Source organism: Pistacia vera, unplaced genomic scaffold, assembly GCF_008641045.1.
Source record: "Pistacia vera cultivar Batoury unplaced genomic scaffold, PisVer_v2 Contig473, whole genome shotgun sequence".
Lineage (NCBI taxonomy): Eukaryota > Viridiplantae > Streptophyta > Magnoliopsida > Sapindales > Anacardiaceae > Pistacia > Pistacia vera.
In genome coordinates, this window is record NW_022196305.1 from 174,507 (window position 1) to 181,250 (window position 6,744).

Below are 6,744 nucleotides of genomic sequence, written 5' to 3' on the forward strand. Positions count from 1 at the left end.
TTTGAGCTTATAAGTTGAGCTTATAAGTAAAAAAAAAAATATGTTGGGGGAGAGGTACTTTTTTTTTTTTTTTTTTGGCTTATAAGTACTCTACTTATAAGCTAGGTTGACCAAGTATATTACCACATTATCCTTGTTTAATTTTAAAATTCCTTAATATACCCTTGTTTAATGTAGTACCTTTTTTAGTCATTTTATAATAAAATATACTTATAAGCCACATTTTACCAAACACGTCAACTACTTATCAGTCACTTATAACGTAATTGCTTAAAATTTCAAATGCTTATAAGCTAAAATTATCTCCCCCTTACTTTGTTTTTTTGGCTTATAAGCACTCTGTTTATAAGCTAGTTTGACCAAGTATATTACCACATTATCTTTATTTAATTTAAAAATTTCTTAGTATACCCTTGTTTAAAGTAGTATATTTTTTAGTCATTTTATAATAAAATATACTTATAAGCCACATTTTACCAAACACGTCAACTACTTATCAGTCACTTATAAGTATTTTAACCAAACAAGTAATTGCTTAAAATTTCAAATACTTATAAGCTAAAAAGCACTTGTTGCTTATAAGCTAATTTTCATAAGCTCAGACAAACACCCCCTTAAACTGACCTGTTTGTTTATAACTTTTTTGAGCTTATAAGAAAAAAAAAATAAGTTGAGGGGGAGGTACTCTTTTTTTTTTTTTTTTGCTTATAAGCACTCTGCTTATAAGTTAGTTTGACGAAGTATATTACCACATTATCCTTGTTTAATTTTAAAATTCCATAGTATACCTTTATTTAATGTAATACCTTTTTTAGTCATTTTATAATAAAATGTATTTATAAGCCACATTTTACCAAACACGTCAACTACTTATCAGTCACTTATAAGTATTTTAACCAAACATGTAATTGCTTAAAATTTCAAATGCTTATAAGCTAAAATTAGTTTATAAGCACTTGTTGCTTATAAGCTAATTTTTCCTCCCAACTTATTTTTTTTTGGCTTATAAGCTCAACTTATAAGCTCAAAAAAGTTATAAACAAACAGGTCAGCTTAATCTTAGAGCTTATAAGCTAGTTTGACCAGCGTATAAGGTGTTTGTCTGAGCTTATGAAAATTAGCTTATAAGCAACAATTGCTTATAAGCTAAAATTAACTTATAAGTATTTGAAATTTTAAGCAATTACGTGTTTGGTTAAAGTACTTATAAGTGACTGATAAGTAATTGCCGTGTTTGGTAAAATGTGACTTATAAATACATTTTATTATAAAATTACTAAAAAATGTACTACATTAAACAAGGACATACTATAGAATTTTAAAATTAAACAAGGATAATGTGGTAATATACTTGGTCAAACTAGCTTATAAGCAAAAAAAAAAAGTACCTCCCCCCCAACTTATTTTTTTTAGCTTATAAGCTCAAAAAAATTATAAACAAACAGGTCAGCTTAATTTTAGAACTTATAAGCAAGTTTGACCAGCTTATAAGCTTAGACAAACACCCCCAAGCTTAGACAGATACTCCCTAAATAAAATGCATAGAAACTTGTAGTTTATTAATTAAAATTATGATAAAGAGTGAAATTTAACTCTCTAGATGTAGAAGGTCAAACTCACTATTTAATTTATATTTTAAGGATAAAGAGTCTGTTGAACTCTTGTTTTTATGAATAAATTCTTTATAATAAATAGTCATTTGAAGATGCTCTAAGAATATCTCCAAAAAAACTCTTTATATGATCATCCTGCAACTCTTTTTTTTTTTTTTTTTTTCTTTTAAGTAAATTCTTTTTAAAATGATATTAAATCTTAAGTATATTTTTTTAATTTTAATTTTTTTTGTTTTGATATATTTAATATATAGTTGAGTATTTTAACATAGAAGGTCTATTTTACCCTTCTCTTAATTAACTTTGACACAAGAAATGAACAACAAACGGTGTAAGTGGCTTTATTATGGGGAGTAACTATCATTTTTTTATGTTAGAGGGAGCGTAAAAAATGACCCTAACAGACTCCTAACGAAAGTTAAGACGGAGAGTGTTTGTGTTAACCTAATAATTTTTTCTATCCAGTTGAAATTTCATGCAAGGTCTACGTAATTAATTATTTTTTTAACTATAATTTATATGTAAACTCATGTATATAAAATATAAGGACACAAAATTGTAAGTTACAAATTGATAAATTTTAATTTTCATAATGTTCATAAATCATCAGTTAAGTGATCTTTCCAAATTTGAGACTTTTTTGTGAGTTTTAAACTACTATCTTTTACTCAATAATATATAGCAAGATAAATGAAATATTGTTACTATTGAATATAAAAAAATACATACTATTTCATATACAATTATTTTATATGTATGTGTAACATTACTTCTTTTCAAAAATATAAATATTAAAGCTTGCGATTTTTTTCTTCTTTTTTTACATATAAAAGCATGATAATTAAAAAAGAGAGAGGAATGGTTGATGTTTAGTTGTATTGCTATAATAATAAAATTACTACTAAAAGGGTATTATATATATATATAAAGCAAAGGGGAATTAATGTTAAATGTGACCTATATAAGCGATTGTGATTTTTATTTAATGTAATAACAATTTCTGCCAAAATAAAAATACGAATAGATTGTGATTGGACTTTAATATCTGGAAAGCAAATTTAATAAAATATTTTCCTTAACATCTACCTTATTATAATTTTATCTTTAATAAAATTTTATTATTAGATACAATAAGTTAAAGACTTGATTGATACATATCAATAAAAACCAATAATGGACCATCACAATTCCAAGGAGGCCCCTTGAAAAAGATTGAGTGAGGTTAAAATGAAAAAGGAAACAACACAAGTTGTAAACTATTACTATAGATGGATGTTGAACCGTGATCAATTAATGTTCTAACTAAAATATTATTATGAGTGAACAACTTTTTCCCACCCAAAGTTTGCCTTAAAGACCCTTTTCCACCACAAAAATTTCAAAATATCACTTTTCTACACAAAGTCAATTTTGGTGACGAAAATTCTTTCCATCACCCCCATTTGAACCTCTAGTCTCCCCTCTACAAAACCTCTTTCACTCCAACACTTGATTTCTCGTCGATTGTTGGCCATTATAAAGCTATAGTTTATTGTTCTTAGCTGATTTCCGACTAATTCCGGTGGCGAATATTTAATCAGTCACTACATTTGATCCACCGGCCTCCACTCTATAAAAACTCTTTTACCCTGGCTTTTGGTAACTCGTCGAACGTCTGCCGAGAAAGTGAAATGTATGTTGGGTATTAACGAAATATAAACGTTGGGTGAAAAATGGTATTTTGAAACTTTTTAGGTGGAAAGCGTCATTAAGGCAACCCTTAGGTGGGAAAAAGTCGTTTACTCTTATCATTATTGAGCTTATTAAAGTAGTGCAATATCATCTTTCTCAAGCAAAAAGTTGAAGGTGATGATAGATTACATAGAAATTTTTCAAAGGTTTATGAAAAGTTTCCACACACTCATGCCCTATAGAGATTACCAATTTACCATCATAAACCCTTGTGCAGAAACCCCTTCCACTCAAACACTAGTGATATTCTCTAAACTCTACGGAGATTGTAAATCACCCCTCACTAGAAGAATACCCTAACTCTCAAATAATCTCTTCTTTGCTGTTCTTCTCTTGTGTGCTTATTTTTTTCTTCTAAGATTTAGACTCCTTTAGGGTTGTAGATTTATTTGGAGAAGTGGCTTTCCTTGTATCAATTGTAAACTTCATTGTTAAGAACTTTCCCAAAGTTATAGAAATCAAATAGGAACTACAAACCCACAAGAACTCTTCCTAAACAGTTCTTCTCCAAAACTAGGAAAAAATCCCCTTAAAATAGATAGATATCATAATCTGCCAAATCCACGTTCTCCATAGCAAATTCCTTGTTGCTACAGCAACTTAGCAACTGGAACTTGTGGCAACCCAGACTCGCTATAGTGAATCTACTACTGTATTAAACTCTTGCTTTCTCTTTCACCGATTCTCTAACCACGATTCCAATCCGAACTTATAATCATAGATACATTATAATGAGCTAAAAATATCACAATATCTGTTCTTGCACCAAAAAAAAAAAAAAATAGTAATAATTTCTAAATTAACTCATACTCTATTTTATGTTTTTGTTTTAATTTTTATCCTTTAATTCTTACTTAAACCCTAATTCTAAGTTTTCTATCATTGGACCATTTTTTTTTTAAATTCAAATATTGTTTGATGGAAATCTATGAAGAAAATATCACACAATGGGATAAAATTGAATCTAAATAAGAAAAAGTATGTTTTAAATTTGAAATTAGGTAAAAGAAGTATAAATTAAAAAAAAAAAAAAAACTAAATAAGTTTGAATTTGTAGAAAATTAGTGTAAACAAACACCCTAACTAAGTTTGAAATTTGATAAAAAAGGGTAAACCGAAAACCTAACCCAATTACAAAGTGCAATTAAGACTTTAAGATTCCATGATGAACGGCATAGGAAAGCTAAGCGACAATCCAAATCATTCAACGGGCGGCCAGACAGTGGATTTGTGGCACTAACATCTTAAGCCCCAGGAGTCTACTAAAAGTGAAGAAGATTTAAGCTTTCAATCAAGGAAGTCGTCTTCCACTCAAAATCCTATTTCCATTAACCAAAAATCCTTGGAGAACACCTTCTCATCTGAAAATATGATAACAGCCCACTGTCTCAAGGACAAACATGCCGAAAAAAAACATATGAATAATAGGCAATCTCAGGTGTTTCCTATTATTATCATGATTTTATAGATACATGTGATAAAAAGTGCAAAACGATTTTTTAGTTCAACATCAAAACACCCCGGAACCCATGTTAAACTCTCTATAATGTATTGATCCGTTAGTGACTTGATCTAATAAAATAATCTAACAATTTTTTTTTTTTTTTTTTATCAAGTGGTTCATACTTGTTAATAAAGAGATTTAGGATTTTTTTTTATCAAATGGATTCATATGGTTTTAAAACCCGGACTGGACAGGCCGATTCGACCGTTTCAACCATTGGTCGGATTGATCTGTATGTGTTGAACAGAGAAACAATGCTAAACCACTAGTTCGACCATCGTGTCACTGAACCCGTGGCTAACCTGGTTACTAAAATGCAATTTTATTTTCAATTTCAAATGAAATCCCTAATTTCATTTTTGAATTTTGATCCACCAATTTGCCACAATCTGCCAGAAAACCAACATAATCCACCATAACTCAAACCCTAATCCATCACACAATCACTACAACACCACAATACCCCAAATAACAACCCAGTGAGCAACTACACACAAATGGCTCTAGCAAGAGCTAAACACAATCTGCCATAAACCACTACACAAAGAGACGAGTAGCAGTGAAGAGAGAGGCAAGCAAACCCAACAGTACAAGACCATCGTGTTGGAAAACCTGACAAATACACCCATGTGATCCCTTGCAGGTTTGAAAACCTAACAACACACCCCTGTGATAGGCTTCTCCATTGAAACCCTAGCACCACAATCAATCATGGGCAGCGGACTGCGACAACGCGCAAACGCTAGCTTGAACCAACAACAACATAACGGCTGGGACTCAAACAATCTCAACCAAGCGAGCCCATGTCAAACCAATCCCACACAAACTAGGAATACACAAAGCACCAAGGATGCATGACAGACTACAGGTGCACATGCGGCGCACAGATCGAGCGCAGCAACAATGAAGTACATCTGTGGAGGTTTAGGGAATTAGGGTTGGGTGTGTCGGATATATAATATATATATATATATATATTATATTGGAAGATATTTTTATAATGATAAAATATGTAAGGTTATTTTGTCATTTATTGGGGATTTTATAATTAAAATTTTATTTGTCATTTACATCACGACCCGAGGACCAGCCCCTGGACAGACCTAGGTGAAGTATTAAAACATTGGCTTGAAGCAATCGATATCTCTATGTTTTTAAGCACGTGCGCCTTAATCCTTTAGATTAATATTTGTAAGGAAAGATATCTAGTTTGTTTTAATCGTGAGAGATTTGATGTATACATAATAGTTATAAGTTATTAAGTATTCTCTTTTAATTATGCTTTTCGGTCATACGATATTTTTATAGAATAATGGTAAACACCTTTCAATCCTCGTATGTGCATTAAAAAAAATTGATTCAAGTTATGGCCACCAAAAAAAAAAACAAAAAAACTGCTTCAATCGAATAGATATCTTTTATTTATATTTGTAACATTGTCATCACTGTCCTCTCTATTTACTTCCTCAAATCTCCAATGTCATACATTAATAATTTGATTATTAATAGGAAAAAATAACATCATTCAAACATTAGATTAAGGTTAATACATTCTTTTATATGATTTTGTATTTATTAACCTGAAAACTTTTTCAGCCATTAATTGGTACGCATCAATTTTTCTTAAGACAACTTTCATACTTAAATTTGATCACTATTATTAAGTATATGTATTAAGGGCTTAAGGGCAATTGTGTATTTTCTCTTTTAGTTATAAAAAGTTTGTAAAGACTTCATATATTTGTACGGTGTCTTTGATATTAAATAACATACAGAATTTTTTTCCTTTCTTTCTCCAAACACAAATCCACAACTAGATATATATAAAAATAAGAAACTAAATGTAAAAAAAAAAATTGATTCTACATGCAGAAACTCATTTTCTGTTTATATATG